A 13,827-nucleotide genomic window follows, 5' to 3' on the forward strand; every position below is an offset into this window, starting at 1 on the left:
GTGCTGCTATGAACATTGGGTGCAGGTGTCATTTTCAAGTAGGTTACCTACTAGATATATGCCCAGGAGTGGGATTCCTGGGTCATATGGTAAGTCTATTCCTAGTCTTTTGAGGAATCTCCACACTGATTCCCACAGCGGCTGCACTAAACTTCATTCCCACCAGCAGTGAAGGAGGGTTCCCTTTTCTCCACAGACCCTCCAGCATTTGTCATTTGTGGATTTTTGCATGATGGCCATTCTGCCTGGTGTGAGGTGATACCTCATTGTAGTTTTGATTTGCATTTCTCTGATAATTAGTGATATTGAACATTTTTTCATGTGCCTATTGATCATTTGTGTTTCTTCCTTGGAGAATTGCCTCTTTAGGTCTTTTTCACATTTTTGTAATGGGTTTTTAATTTTTTTCTTATTAAGCCGTCTGAGCTGCTTATATATTCTGGAGATCAAGCCTTTGTTTGTTTCATTTGCAAAAATTTTCTCCCATTCCGTAGGTTCTCTTTTTGTTTTACTTATGGTTTCCTTTGCTGTAAAGAACCTTTTTAAGTTTCATTAGGTCCCATTTGCTAATTCTTGCTTTTATTTCTATTGCTTGAGTACACTGTTCTAGGAGAACATTTTTGAGATGTATGCAAGATAATGTTTTGCCTATATTTTCTTCTAGGAGGTTTATTATGTCTTGTCTTATGTTTAAGTCTTTGATCCATTTTCAGTTATTTTTTCTGTGTGGTGTAAGAGAGTGTTCTTGCTTTATTGCTTTATGGGCTGCTGTCCAGTATTCCCAACACAATTTGCTGAAGAGACTGTCTTTATTCCATTATATATTTTTGCCTCCTTTGTCAAAGATTAGTTGACCAAAAGTTTGTGGGTTCATTTCTGGGCTCTACATTCTGTTCCATTTGTCTATATGTCTGTTTTTGTACCAATACCATGCTGTCTTGATGACTATAGCTCTATAGCATCATCTGAAGTCTGGGAGAGTTACTCCTCCAGCCTCTTTCTTTCTCTTCAGTAATGCTTTGGCAATTCTAGGTCTTTGATTGTTCCATATAAATTTGATTATGATTTGTTCTAGTTCTGTGAAATATGTCCTCGGTAATTGGATAGGGATTGCATTAAATTTGTAGATCGCCTTGGGCAGTGTGACCATTTATCAATATTGATTCTTCCAATCCAAGAGCATGGGATATCTCCACTTTTTAAAGTCTTCTTTAATTTCTTTCATCAATTGTTTATAGTTTTCTGTGTATAATTCTTTCACCTCCTTGTTTAGATTTATTTCTAGGAATTTTATCACTTTGGGTGCTATTATAAAGGGGATTGTTCCTTTACTTTCTTTTTCTGTTGATTCATTGTTAGTGTAAAGAAATGCAACTGATTTTTGAACGTTAATCTTGTAACCTACTACCTTGCTGAATTCTTCAATCAGTTCTAGTAGTTTTTTTGTGCACCTTTTATGGTTTTCTTTATATAGTAACATGTCGTGAACATATGGTGACACTTTTACCTCTTCTTTTCCAATTTGGATCCCTTTGATTTCTCTCTCTTGCCTTATTGCTGTGGCTAGGACATCCAAGGCTATGTTGAATAGGAGTGGTAATACTGGGCATCCTTGTCTTATCCCACGTTTTAGTAGGAAGCTTTTGGGTTTTTCTCCGTTGACTACTAGGCTGGCTGCAGGTTTGTTATGTGTAGGTTTTATGATGTTGAGATATATTCCCTGTATACCCACTTTGGTGAGAGTTTTTATAATAAATGGGTGTTGAATTTTATCAAATGCTTTTTCTGCATGTATTGAGGTGATCACGTGGTTTTTGTCCTTTCTCTTGTTGATGTGATATATTCCATTGATTGACTTGTGTATGTTGAACCACCCTTGTGTCCCTGGGATGAACCCCACTTGATCATGATGTATACATTTTTTATGTGTTGTTAGATTCTATTCACAAATATTTTGGTGACGATTTTGGCATCTATGTTCATCAGTGATATTGCCCTATAATGCTCTTTTTGGGTAGTGTGTTTTCCTGGTTTTGGTATCAGGGTGATGGTGGCTTCATAGAATGAGTTTGGGAGTATTCCCTCCTTTTCAAACTTCTGGAAGACTTTAAGAAGGACTGGTATGAATTCTTCTTTGTATGTTTGGTAGAATTCCCTGGTGAAGTCGTGTGGTCCTGGACTTTTATTTGTAGGCAGGATTTTTATTAATATTTCAATTTCATTTGTAGTGATTGGTTTGTTCAAGTCATCAGTTTCTTCTTGATTCAGTCTTGGTGGACAGTATGTTTCCAGAAACTTGTCCATCTCCTCTAGGTTATACAGTTTGGTTCCATATAGATTTTCATAATATTCTGGTAGGATATTCTGTATTTCTATTTTATTGTTGTAATTTCTCCATTTTCCTTTCTTATTTTGGTAATTTGTGCTCTCTCTTCTTTCTTCTTTGTGAGTTTGATTAGACATTTGTCGATTTTATTTACTTTTTCAAAAAACCAGCTTTTGGTTTGATTGATTTTTCTATGTTTTTTTAGTCTCTATTTTATTTATTTCCTCCCTGGTCTTTATAATTTCCTTCCTTCTGCTGTCTTTTGGGGCTTTTTGTTCTTCTTTTTCTAGTTCCTTTAGCTGGTGGGTTAAATTGTTTATTTGGGATGGTTTTCCTTTTTTGAGGTAGGCTTCTATCACTATAAACTTCCCTCTTAGCACTGCCATTGCTGTGTCCCATAAATTTTGTGTGGTTGTGCTTTCATTGTCATTTGTCTCAAGGTATTTTTTAAATTCAGCCTTGCTTTCCTCATTGACCCATTGGTTTTTTAATAGCATATTGTTTAATCTCCATGCTTTCCTTTTGTTCTCATTTGTTTCTATGTTGTTGGTATCTAGTTTCATGGCCATGTGGTCAGTAAAGATGCTTGAGATAATTTCTATCTTCTTAAAATTGTTGAGGTTTCTTTTGTGCCCAAATACATGATCAATCCTAGAAAACGTTCCATGTACACTTGTAAAGAATGCATATCCTATTTTTGCGGGTTGTAATGCTCTGGAAATATCCAACAAATATAACTTTTCTATTGTATTATTTAGTTTCTCTGTTGCCTTATTTATTTTCTGTCAGGACGATCCGCCTAGTGATGTTAATGTGGTGTTAAAATCTCCAACTATGATTGTATTCCCATCAATAACCCCCTTTATCTGTTTTAGTAATTGTTTCATGTATTTAGGTACTCCTATATAGGTTGCCTGTATTTTAATGAATGTAATATACTCATCTTGTATTACTCTTCTAATCATTGTAAAATGTCCTTCCTTATCTTTCTTTATGGCCTTTGTTTTAAAGTCTATTTTGTCTGAAATCAGTACTGCAAAACCTTTTTTTTTTGGCTTTTCCATTTTCCATCTTTTCACTCTCAATCTATATGTGTCCTTCTCCCTACAGTGTGTCTCTTGTATGCAGCATATTGAAGGTTCTTGCTTTATTAGCAAGTCTTCCACTCTATGTCTTTTGACTGGAGCATTTAGTCTATTAACACTTACAATAATTTATGATAGATGTGTGTTTATTGCCATTTTGAACTTATCTTTGCAGTTGTATTTGTATTTCCTCTTTGTTCCTTTCTTGTTTCTTTTGTCGTTTGGTAATTTTCCTTTGTATTATCATGGATTTGATTTAGTTTTTGTTACTCCCTTGTAAGTTTTTGACTTGTGGTTACCCTTTTCTGTAAGTCTGTTAGCCCATTAGTTTATCTTGAACCCATCCTACTAAAAAGAAATATTTTTTAAAAAAGTAAGAAAATATTCTATATTTTCTTGATTCCCTCTCCCAGCCTCTAATATTTTTGATGTCTTCTTTTACAATTTTGTGTTTGTTTTATTTGTAATTCATGAGTTATCACCTTTCCATTTGTGAGTTTCTCATTTCTGTAGCATTCTGCTCCTTTTCTATTTAGAATAGCCCTTTCAATATTTCTTTTAGCATGGGTTCAGTGTTGTTAAACTCTTGTAGTTTTTTCTTGTCTGTGAAATATTTTATTTCTCCTTCTATCCTAAAGGATAGCCTTGCTGGATGAAGTATTCTAGGCAGCATCTTTTTTCATTCAGGACTTTGAATATATCTTGACATTCCCTACTGGCCTGTAGTGTTTGTGTACAGAAATCAGCTGAGAGCCTTAAGGGGGTTCCCTTGTAACTCACCGTTTGCTTTTCTCTTGATGCCTTTAGGATCATTTCTTTATCCTTGACTCTGGCCATCTTGATTATGATATGTCTTGGTGTGGGCCTGTTTAGGTTCTTCCTGTTTGGGACCCTCTGAGCCTCCTGTACTTGGATATCTGATTCCTTCTTTAAGTTTGGGAAGTTTTCACTCATGATTTCTTCAAAAACCTTTTCAATCCCCTTGGATCTTTCTTCCCCTTCTTGGACCACTATTATGCGAAGATTGGCACAATTTATATTATCCCATATGTCCTGTATGTTGCTTTCATTTGTTATTTGTTTGTTTGTTTATCTTGCAGTTGTTCTGAATGGGTGCTTTTTGTTGTCCTGTCTTCTAGGTTACTGATTCGTTCCTCTGCATTATCTTGTCTGCTTTGCACAGCCTTTAGATCTGTTCTCATCTCAGCCAATGAGTTTACCAATTGTACTTGGCTCTTCTATATGGTTTCAATTTCATTTTTAACATATTTTGTATATCTAAACACTATCTCTGTTAGTTCCTTCAATACATTGTTCACCTCTTTTTTGAAATCTTGGTCTAGTTGGCTATCAATGTCTATTTCATTGATCACTGTTTCAGGGAACTTCTTTTGTTCTTTTAATTGGGAATGGTTTCTCTGCTTCTTCATCTTGTTCATACCGCTGTGTCACTGTGGCTTATGGATTATCAGTTATCTATTTTGGGTCTCAAAGTAGTTTATTTATTTATCTTTCTAATGCCTATGTAGGAATAAAACTTAAAGTGAGAGTGAGAGAAAGAAAATTTTATAAGAAGGGAGGAATAAAGGTTTGAAAACAGTGTATAATCAATTGTAGAATTGCAATTTGAATCAGACTAACATTTGAGTTGAGACGTCTTTTTTAAAGACCTAAAAAAAAAGGAAAGATATACATAAACGATATTTGAAACCTATTTATACTCAATAACAGGAGATCAAAACCAAAAGAAATGAAAATGAAATCTGGTGGATTGTGTTTTTAAGAATAATAATATAACTACTTTAAAAGAAAAACTTAAAATGAATTAAAACTAGAAGCATATACAATTGTTTAGTAAGTAGAAATTAAAAAGTTAATAGAAATTAGAGAACCTAAAGGAAGAGAAAATAAAGAGGAAATTTTAAGAGAAGGAAGGAATAAATTGTTTGAAACCCGTGTATAGTCAATTATAGAAGAGTAATTTGAATCAGACTAGCATTGGAGTTGAGACATCTTCTGAAAAACCCTTAACAAAAAGGAAAAAAATGAATAAATGATATTTGAAACCTATTTATAATCAATAACAGGAGATCAAACCCAAAAGAATGGATAATGTAATCAGGTGGATTTTTTAAAAAATAATAACTACTTTAATAGAAAAATTTAAAAGGAATTAAAACTAGAAGCATATGCAATTGCATAGAAAGTAGAAATTAAAAAGGTAGTAAAATATAATGAATAAAAAAGATGATAAATAGAGAATTTTGAAAAGGGGGAGAATAAAATATTTGAAAACAATGTATAATGAATAATTGAAGAGTAAGTTGAAGCAGAATAGCAATCAGGTTGAGATGTCTCTTAAAAAGGTTTAAAATAAGAGAGAAGAGGAAAAAATGTATTTGAAACCCGTGTGTAATCAACAACAGGAGATCAAATCCAAGAGAGAGAAAAATGACATGACGTGGACTTTTTAAAATAATACTATGATTTTAAAAGAAAAATTTTAAAGGGATTAAAACTTGGAGGATAGATAATTTTTGAGAAAGTAAAAATTAAAAAGGTAATACAAAATACAACATGTAAAAACAGGTTTAACAAAAATTGAGGGGCAGGGGTGTTCTCCTGGAGACGATGTGCTCTTAATGAGAAGCCTTTGTGTCTTTGCCCTGTTTCGTGAGCTCTGCTTGCTGTTTCCAGAGGCCCTCCATTTGTGCCCTCGTCTGTGCTGATCCTAGTGCCTGTCAGCAAGCAGATCGCGCCCCCTCCCAGCACAGCGTTCCAGCAGGAAAGGCTGGGGGCCACCCGCTGTCTCCAAGCGCTGGTCGCTCTGCAGCTCCGCTCAGCCACGCGCTCCACCCCAGATCGGCGCTCCGCAGGCAGGCAGTGGAAGACCACGTAACAGCCCCACCCCTGCTCCGTGCCCAAACTCACCTGCTTGTTTGTTCTGGTGGCACGAATTTTGCGAGGCACCAGGGCGGAATGATCCTATCTGATTCAGGCTGCAAACAAGTCACTGTCTGGCCTTTAAGGCTGCTGAGCCCCCAGGTGTGGATTCAGGTTTCACTCCCGCCCCCACCTGGGTGCCAACCACTGGATGATATGGGGGCCGAGCCCGAGCCCCGCCTCTCCTCACCAAAGACCTTCCATGGGATTTCAGAGATGGGGGCATGAACACTTCCCACCAGGGCACATCAGCTGTGCTGTTTTATGGAGGGCCCAGGTTGTTCGGCCCTGTGCACCCACTCATCCATGTTGCACAGCACCCTGCAGTCCCCCGGGTCTGCCTCAGTGCAGCCGTCCCCATCCTCCGCCCGGATCGGGCAGTCTGTCCCGGCCCCCCACTCCTGGCTCTGGTCTCTGGCTGGGCTGAGTGTTGCAGGACCCTCTGTGCCTGTTTAACTTGGTTCTGTTGGTCAAGTGTTGCTCTGTATAGATCCGAGCCTCAGAGGCTCCCCCTCTGTCCTGCTGGCCTTTCCGTTGGAGAGGGGAGACCCAGCAAACGAGTGCCAGTCCTCCTTTGTCGCTCCCTCCCTGCGGGACCGGCCCCGCACTGTTTTGCCTTTTTGTCTTTCTTGTTTTCCTTTCTCCTACCAGATTTTTGGCGTCTTTGTCTTTTGAAGAGGACGCTGTTCTGTCGGAGTTCTGCAGGTGCTCTCGTTGGCTTAGTGGGTCCGCTGATGTGAGTCTTGGTGTATCTGTGGTAGAGGGTGAGCTACGAGCATCCTACTTATCCACCACTTTGGCTTCTTCTGTATGAACTGTTTTTACATTATGTAAATAAAGGCTATGTCAGTCACATCATTTGCAAATATTTTCCCCCATTCCATAGGTTGTCCTTTTGCTTTGCTTATAGTTTCCTTTGTTGTGCAAAAGCTTATGTTTAATTAAGCCCCATTTGTTTATTTTTGCTTTTATTGCCATTATCTGGGTGGACTGCTCTAGGAGAATGTGGCTAAAATTTATGTCAGAGAATGCTTTTCCTATGTTTCCTTCTAGAATATTTATTGTGTCTTGTCCTATATTTCAGCCTTTAAGCCTTTGTGAGTTTATTTTTGTGTATGGAGTGAGGGAATCTAATTTCATTGATTTACATGCTGCTATCCAATTTTATCAACACCATCTTTTGAAGAGACTGTCTTTTCTCCATGATATATCCTTTCCCCCATTGTCAAAGATTAATTAACCATAGGTCAGTGGATTTATTTCTGGGCTCTTCATTCTGTTCCATCAAACCATATGTCTGCTTTTATGTCGATAACATGCTGTTTTCATTTTGGTAGCTCTGTAATATTGTATGAAGTCTGGGAGGGTTACTACTCCAGCTTAATTCTTTTTCTTCAATAATGCTTTGACATTTCCTGGGTCTTTTGTTATTCCATATAAATCTTAGGATTGTTCATTCCAATTCTGTAAAAGTGTCCTGAGTAATTTTATAAGGATCACATTCAATCTTTAGATTGCATTAGGAAGCATGGTCATTTTAATGATATTGATTTTACATTCCAAGAGCATAGGATATCTTTCAATTCCTTTAAGTCTTCTTTAATTTTCTTATTTAATGTTTTATATTTGTTCATGTATAAGTATTTCACATCCTTGGTCAGATTTATTCCTAAGCATTGTATTGTTTTTTATGCAATTTTAAGACGGGTTATATTTTTTTTTTTTTACTGTCTTTTCCTGTTGAGTCATTATTAATGTAAATAAATGCCACTGATCTCTGTACATTAATCTAGTATCCTGCTAACTTACCGAATTCTTTATTAACTCTAGTAGTTTTTGTGTGGAGCTTTTATGGTTTTCTCTATATAGTATCATGTCATCTGCATATACTGACAGTTTTAACCGTTCTTTTCAGATTTGGATGCTTTTTATTTCTTTTTCTTGCCTGATTGCTGTGGCTAGGACTTCGAAGACTATGTTGGATAGAAGTGAGAGTAGACAACTTTGTCTTGTCCCAGATTTCTGAGGAAAGGCTTTTAGATTTTCACCATGGAGCAGTATGCTGGCTGTAGATTTGTCATATATAGATTTTATTATGTTGATTAATGTTTCCTCTATACCCAATTTAGTAAGGGTTTTTTTGGTCATAAATTGGATTTGAATTATATAAAGTGCTTTTTCTGCATCTATTGAAATGATCATGTGGTTTTGTCCTTTCTTTTGTGGGTGTGTTGTATCACATTGATTGATTTGCATATGTTGAACCATCCTTGTGTTCCTGGGATGAATCGAACTTAATAATGGTGTATGAATTTTTTAATGTGCTGTTGGATTCTGTTTGCTAATATTTTGTTGAGGACTTTTGCATCAATTTTCATCAGTGATATTGGCCTTTAATATTCTTTCTTGGTAGTGCCTTTGGTTTTGTTATCAGGGTGACGGTGGCTTCATAGAATGAATTTGGGATTACTTCCACCTTTTGAATCTTTTGGAAGAATTTGAGAAGGATCTGTATGAGTTCCTCTTTGTATGTTTGGTAGAAATTCTCAGTGAAGCCATCTTTTCCTGTACTTTTGTTTGCAGGGAATTTTTTTTTTTTATTGCTAATTCTACTTTGAGTCAAATAGTCAATTTCTTCTTGATTCATTCTTGGTGGACTGAATGACTTCAGAAACTTGTCCATTTCTTCAATGTTATCCATTTTTTCCCCATATAGTTGTTCATAGCATTCTTTTATGATATTTTATATTTCTGTAGTATTGGTTGTAATTTCTCCATTTTCCTTTCTTTTTATGTTTGTGTTCTCTCCCTTTTCTTGTTGGTGAGCCTGGCCAGATGTTTATCAATTCTGTTTTCTCTTTCAAAAAAACAGCTCTTGGTTTGATTGATCTTTTCCATTGTTTTTCTTTAAAGCTCTATTTTATTTACTTCCTCCCTGATCTTTATTTTTTCCTTCCTTCTGCTGACTTTTCGTTTTGTTTACTCTTCTTTTTCTAAGGTTTTAGATGGGAGGTTAGTTTGTTTATTTGATAAAATCCTGTATTGCTATGAACTTCCCTCTTAGGTGTGTTTTGGCTGCATGCCATAGATCTAATATTGTTGTGTTTTTTTTTATTGTTGTCTGTTTTATTTTTTAGTTTCTTCTTTCAGTTTTCCATTGACCCATTGGCCTTTTAGTAGCATGTGGTTTAATCTCCATGCTGTCAGTTGTTTTCTCCTTTGTTTTTCTGTGGTTGATTTCTAGTTACATGGCATTGTGGTCAGAAAAAGGTAATTGAAATAATTTCAATCCTCTTAAATTTCTTGAGGCTTCTTTTGTGCCTGAGAACATGATCTATCCTAGAAAATGTTTTATGTGCACTTGAAAAGAATGTATATTCAATTTTGGGCTGATGTAGTATTTTGAAAATAACAACTAATTCCAATGGTTCTAGTGTATCATTCAGTATCTCTGCTGCTTTTTTAGTTTTATGTCTTGAAGAACTGTCCAATGATGTTAATGGTTGTTAATTTCTCTTACTATGATTGTGCCCCCATCAGTTTCTTTCTTTATATCTGTTAGTATTTGCTTTATATATTTAGGTGCTCCTACATTGAGTGCATATATGTTAATGAGTGTAATATCTTCATCTTATATTATTCCTTTAATCATTAAACAGTGTCCTTTATCTTTCTTTATGGCCTTTGTTTTAAAGTTTATTTTGTCTGCTACCAGTATTGCTACTCTTGCCTTCTTACCATTTCCATTTGCATAAAATATCTTTTTCTATCCTCTCACTTTCAATCTATGTGTGTTACTCTCCCTAAAGTGAGTCTCTGGTATGCAGCATATTATATGTTCTTCTTTCATTATCCAGTATGCCACTCTATGTCTCTTGATCTGAGCACTTAGTCCATTGACATTTATGATAATTATTGATAGATGTGTGTTTATCACCATTTTGAACTAAGTTTTCCAGTTTATTTTGTATTTCCTTTTTGTTCCTGTCTTTTTGTTTTTGTTTTTGTGGTTTGGTAATTTTCCGTTGTATTACCTTGATTTCTTTTTGGTTTTTGTGACTCTATTGTAAGCTTTAGACTTGTGGTTACTCTGTTTTTTAAGTATATAAACCTATTACTCTATCTGTTTACTTTAAACTGATAGTCATATAGGTCCAATTCCATTCTAAAAAGAAAAAAGAGAGAGAGAGAAATCTATATTTTGTTTCTACTCTCTCCCATACTTAATGATTCTGACGGTCTCTTTTATATCTTCATGTTTATTCTGTTGTAACTCATTGTGGTTATCACCTTTCCAATTATGGTTTTCTTCTTTCTATAGCATCTTGCTTCTTTCCTCTTTAGAGAAGACCTTTCAATACTTTTTTTAGCCTAGGTTTAATTTTACTGAATTCTTTTAGTTTTTGAAATTCTGTGAATTTCTTAACCTCTCCTTCTAGTCTAAATTATAATCTTACTAAATAGTGTATCTTAGGTTGCAGCTTTCCGTCATCCAAGACTTTCAATATATCTTGCCACTCCCTTCTGGCCTGCAGTGTTTATGCTGACAAATCAGCTGAAAGCCTTATGGGGATTCCCTTCTTTCTTTTTTTTTCTTTCTCTTGCTTCCTTTAGAATCATTACTTTATCCTTAACCCTGGTTATCTTGATTATAATATGTCTTTCTGTGGGTCTGTTTTGGGTACTTCTTGTTTGGGACCCTCTGTGCTTCTTGTACTTGAAAATCTGATTCCTTCTTTAGGTTTTGGAAATTTTCATTCATGTTTTCTTCAGATACCATTTCAGTCTCCATCACTCCTTCTCCTTCTAGGACACCTATTATGGCATATGTTGGCATGCTTTATATAATTCCATAGGACCCTTACATTGTTTTCATTGGCTTTTATTTGTCTTTATGTCTGGTGTTTTGATTGGGTGACTTCTGTTATCCTGTCTTCTAAGCCATTTATCCATTCCTCTGCATTGTCTAATTGGCTTTTGACAGCCTTTAGCATAGCTTTTATCTCTGTCATTGAATTTTCTGTTTTTAATTGGCTCCTCTTTATAGTTTCAATTTTCTTTTTGAAGTATTCTCTGTCTCTACTCACAATCTATGTTAGTTCCTTCAGTGCATTGATCAATCCCTTTGAAATCATGATCTAGTAGACTGTCAAGGTCTATTTCATTGATCATTCTTTCAGGGGATTTCTGTTGTTCTTTTAATTGGGAGTGGTTCCTCTGCTTCTTAATTTTTCTTATATCTCTTTGGCACTATGGATTAGGGAATATCAGTTACCTATTGTGGTCCTGAAGGGATTTATTTATTTATAAAGAGGATGCCAAACTAAACTAAAAATAAACAAAAAGAAAACAAAAAGCAGTAATCAAAACAAAACAACAAACTTCTTTTTAATTAAAAAATGTAAAGTTTAAAAAGTGGGAATATTTAAAAGACAAATTAAAATAAAAAAATTAGAATGAAAAAAATTAAAATAAAAGGCATTTTAAAATATAAAAGGAAAAAGATTTAAAAACAGAATACTATAAATAATAGAAGTAAGCAAAAAATAAAACTGAGAAACCAATTAAAAATAAAGAAAACAATTTAAAAAGAAGAAAATAAAATTTTATGATTTTAAGAACAGAAAATCCTAAAGAAAAAAAATGAAAATTAAAAAAGAAAAAAGAAATAAAAATAGGAGAATGTAGTTCCACATAGACTGTGTGATCTTAATAATTTTGATGTGAGGCCTACTTTAAGCGTGGTTGGTTACCAAGTCTTCCTTTTGTGACTTCTGGCTTTGGTTGTGGTTGTGGCTGGAGTTGTGGTGGTCAGAGCCTGCTCATTCTATCGAGCAGGTCCTCCTTTTGTTCTATCATTGTCATGGCTCCTGTCCTCACACTGCTGCGTGAACTCAAACTCCACTCTGTTGTGACAGAGGCCCTTCAATCAAGCCCTCTGGTCACAGCCCATACTGGGCCGCTTTCACTACTGCATCCAAGCATGATATGTGGGCCAATAGCGCTCCTGCCAGTGCCATTCCCAGAGCCAAGTACATTTCCAGTAGACAGACTACCAGAAAATGGCCACACTATACTTTATACCCCAGATGTGTGGCAAAATCCTGCTCCTTGCTCAGTTGTCTTACAGGTATGAGTCCACTAAGGCACTGGAGCAGAATGGTTCCATCTGCCTGGAGCTGTAAATAAATCTCAGTCTTGTCTATAAGATTGCAGAGGCCCTGGGTACAGGTTCAGGTTTCAACCAACCCTCTGCCTGGGAGGTGAGCACAGGCAAATATAGTGGCTGTGGCTGAGCACCACATGTCTTCTCCTGAGAAGGAGCCAGCAATGGTGCCACGAGTCTGCAGAGACAAAGGCTACAGCACCCCTCTACCCAATACACATTAGCAGTTAGCTTTGCTTTTTATTTAAATTTTATTTTACAGGGGATTCAGGCAGTTCTGTTCTATATACTCTCCCAGCCACAGAGCACAGTACACTCCAGTCCCCTGAATTTGCCTCTGTACAATAGGCCCCAGTCCTCTGCCTGGTTGGGCAGCCTGTCCCATCCCACCCCTGCCAGTTCACATCTAGGGCTGAAGGTCTTATGGACCCTTTGTGCCTGTTTCACTTAGTTCTGTGGGTCATGGGCTGTTCTATACTAATCTGAGCTTTGGAGGTTCCCCTCTGTCCTACTGACATCCCCACTGGGTTTGGGGAGACTCAGCATAGGAGCAATAGTCCTTCTTTGGTGCTTCCTCCCCGAGGGACTGGTACTGCAGTAATTTCCTTTTTATTCTTTCTTTTTTTCATTTACTTTTACCAGATTTGTGATGAATTTTGTCAGTTGAAAAAGGTGATGTTCTGTCAATGTTAAGGAAGTGTTCTGAGTAATTAGGTGGGTCCATGGATGTCTCTCTTGCTTTTTTCTTGGGAGAAGTTCAGCTAAGACAGTCCTTCTGATACAGGAGGAAAGGGAGCATTGCACAGCCATTTAAAAAATGACAACAATTAACCCCAAAACTGGAGGATTCAACTCCCAGTAGGCCTTGAGGATTATGATGGCAGGAAGCTTAGCCTCTATTAGACTTTGAGCTTCACTATATGCTCATTGTAAATAACATGCCCATAGGTGCCATGACAGCCCCAAGGCTAACCACACAAAGTCAAACAGTGGGTAGTGGCCCAATTCCTGGGATTCCCAGCCCCTTCCCCAGTGTATATGGAATAGTCCTCACACTTGTAGGCATGTGAAGCTATGAAGCCCATGAAATCTGGCAAGACCATGCCATGTGGCCGCCTCTCTCTTTGAAAATGGTCCACACACTGTCTTTAGGGTGTGTGTCTACTTTTACTTTAACCTGAGCACCTAACCCCAACACCTCCTAGCTTTTCTTTTGCCTTCTGAAACAGCCTACACTCTATGCAGTATGTATCTCTTTAAATAAATCTACCTTTCCTGAACTGTGGCTCACTCTTGAGTTAATTTCC

Source organism: Camelus dromedarius, unplaced genomic scaffold (assembly GCF_036321535.1).
Source record: "Camelus dromedarius isolate mCamDro1 unplaced genomic scaffold, mCamDro1.pat HAP1_SCAFFOLD_123, whole genome shotgun sequence".
In the NCBI taxonomy this organism is placed as follows: Eukaryota; Metazoa; Chordata; class Mammalia; order Artiodactyla; family Camelidae; genus Camelus; species Camelus dromedarius.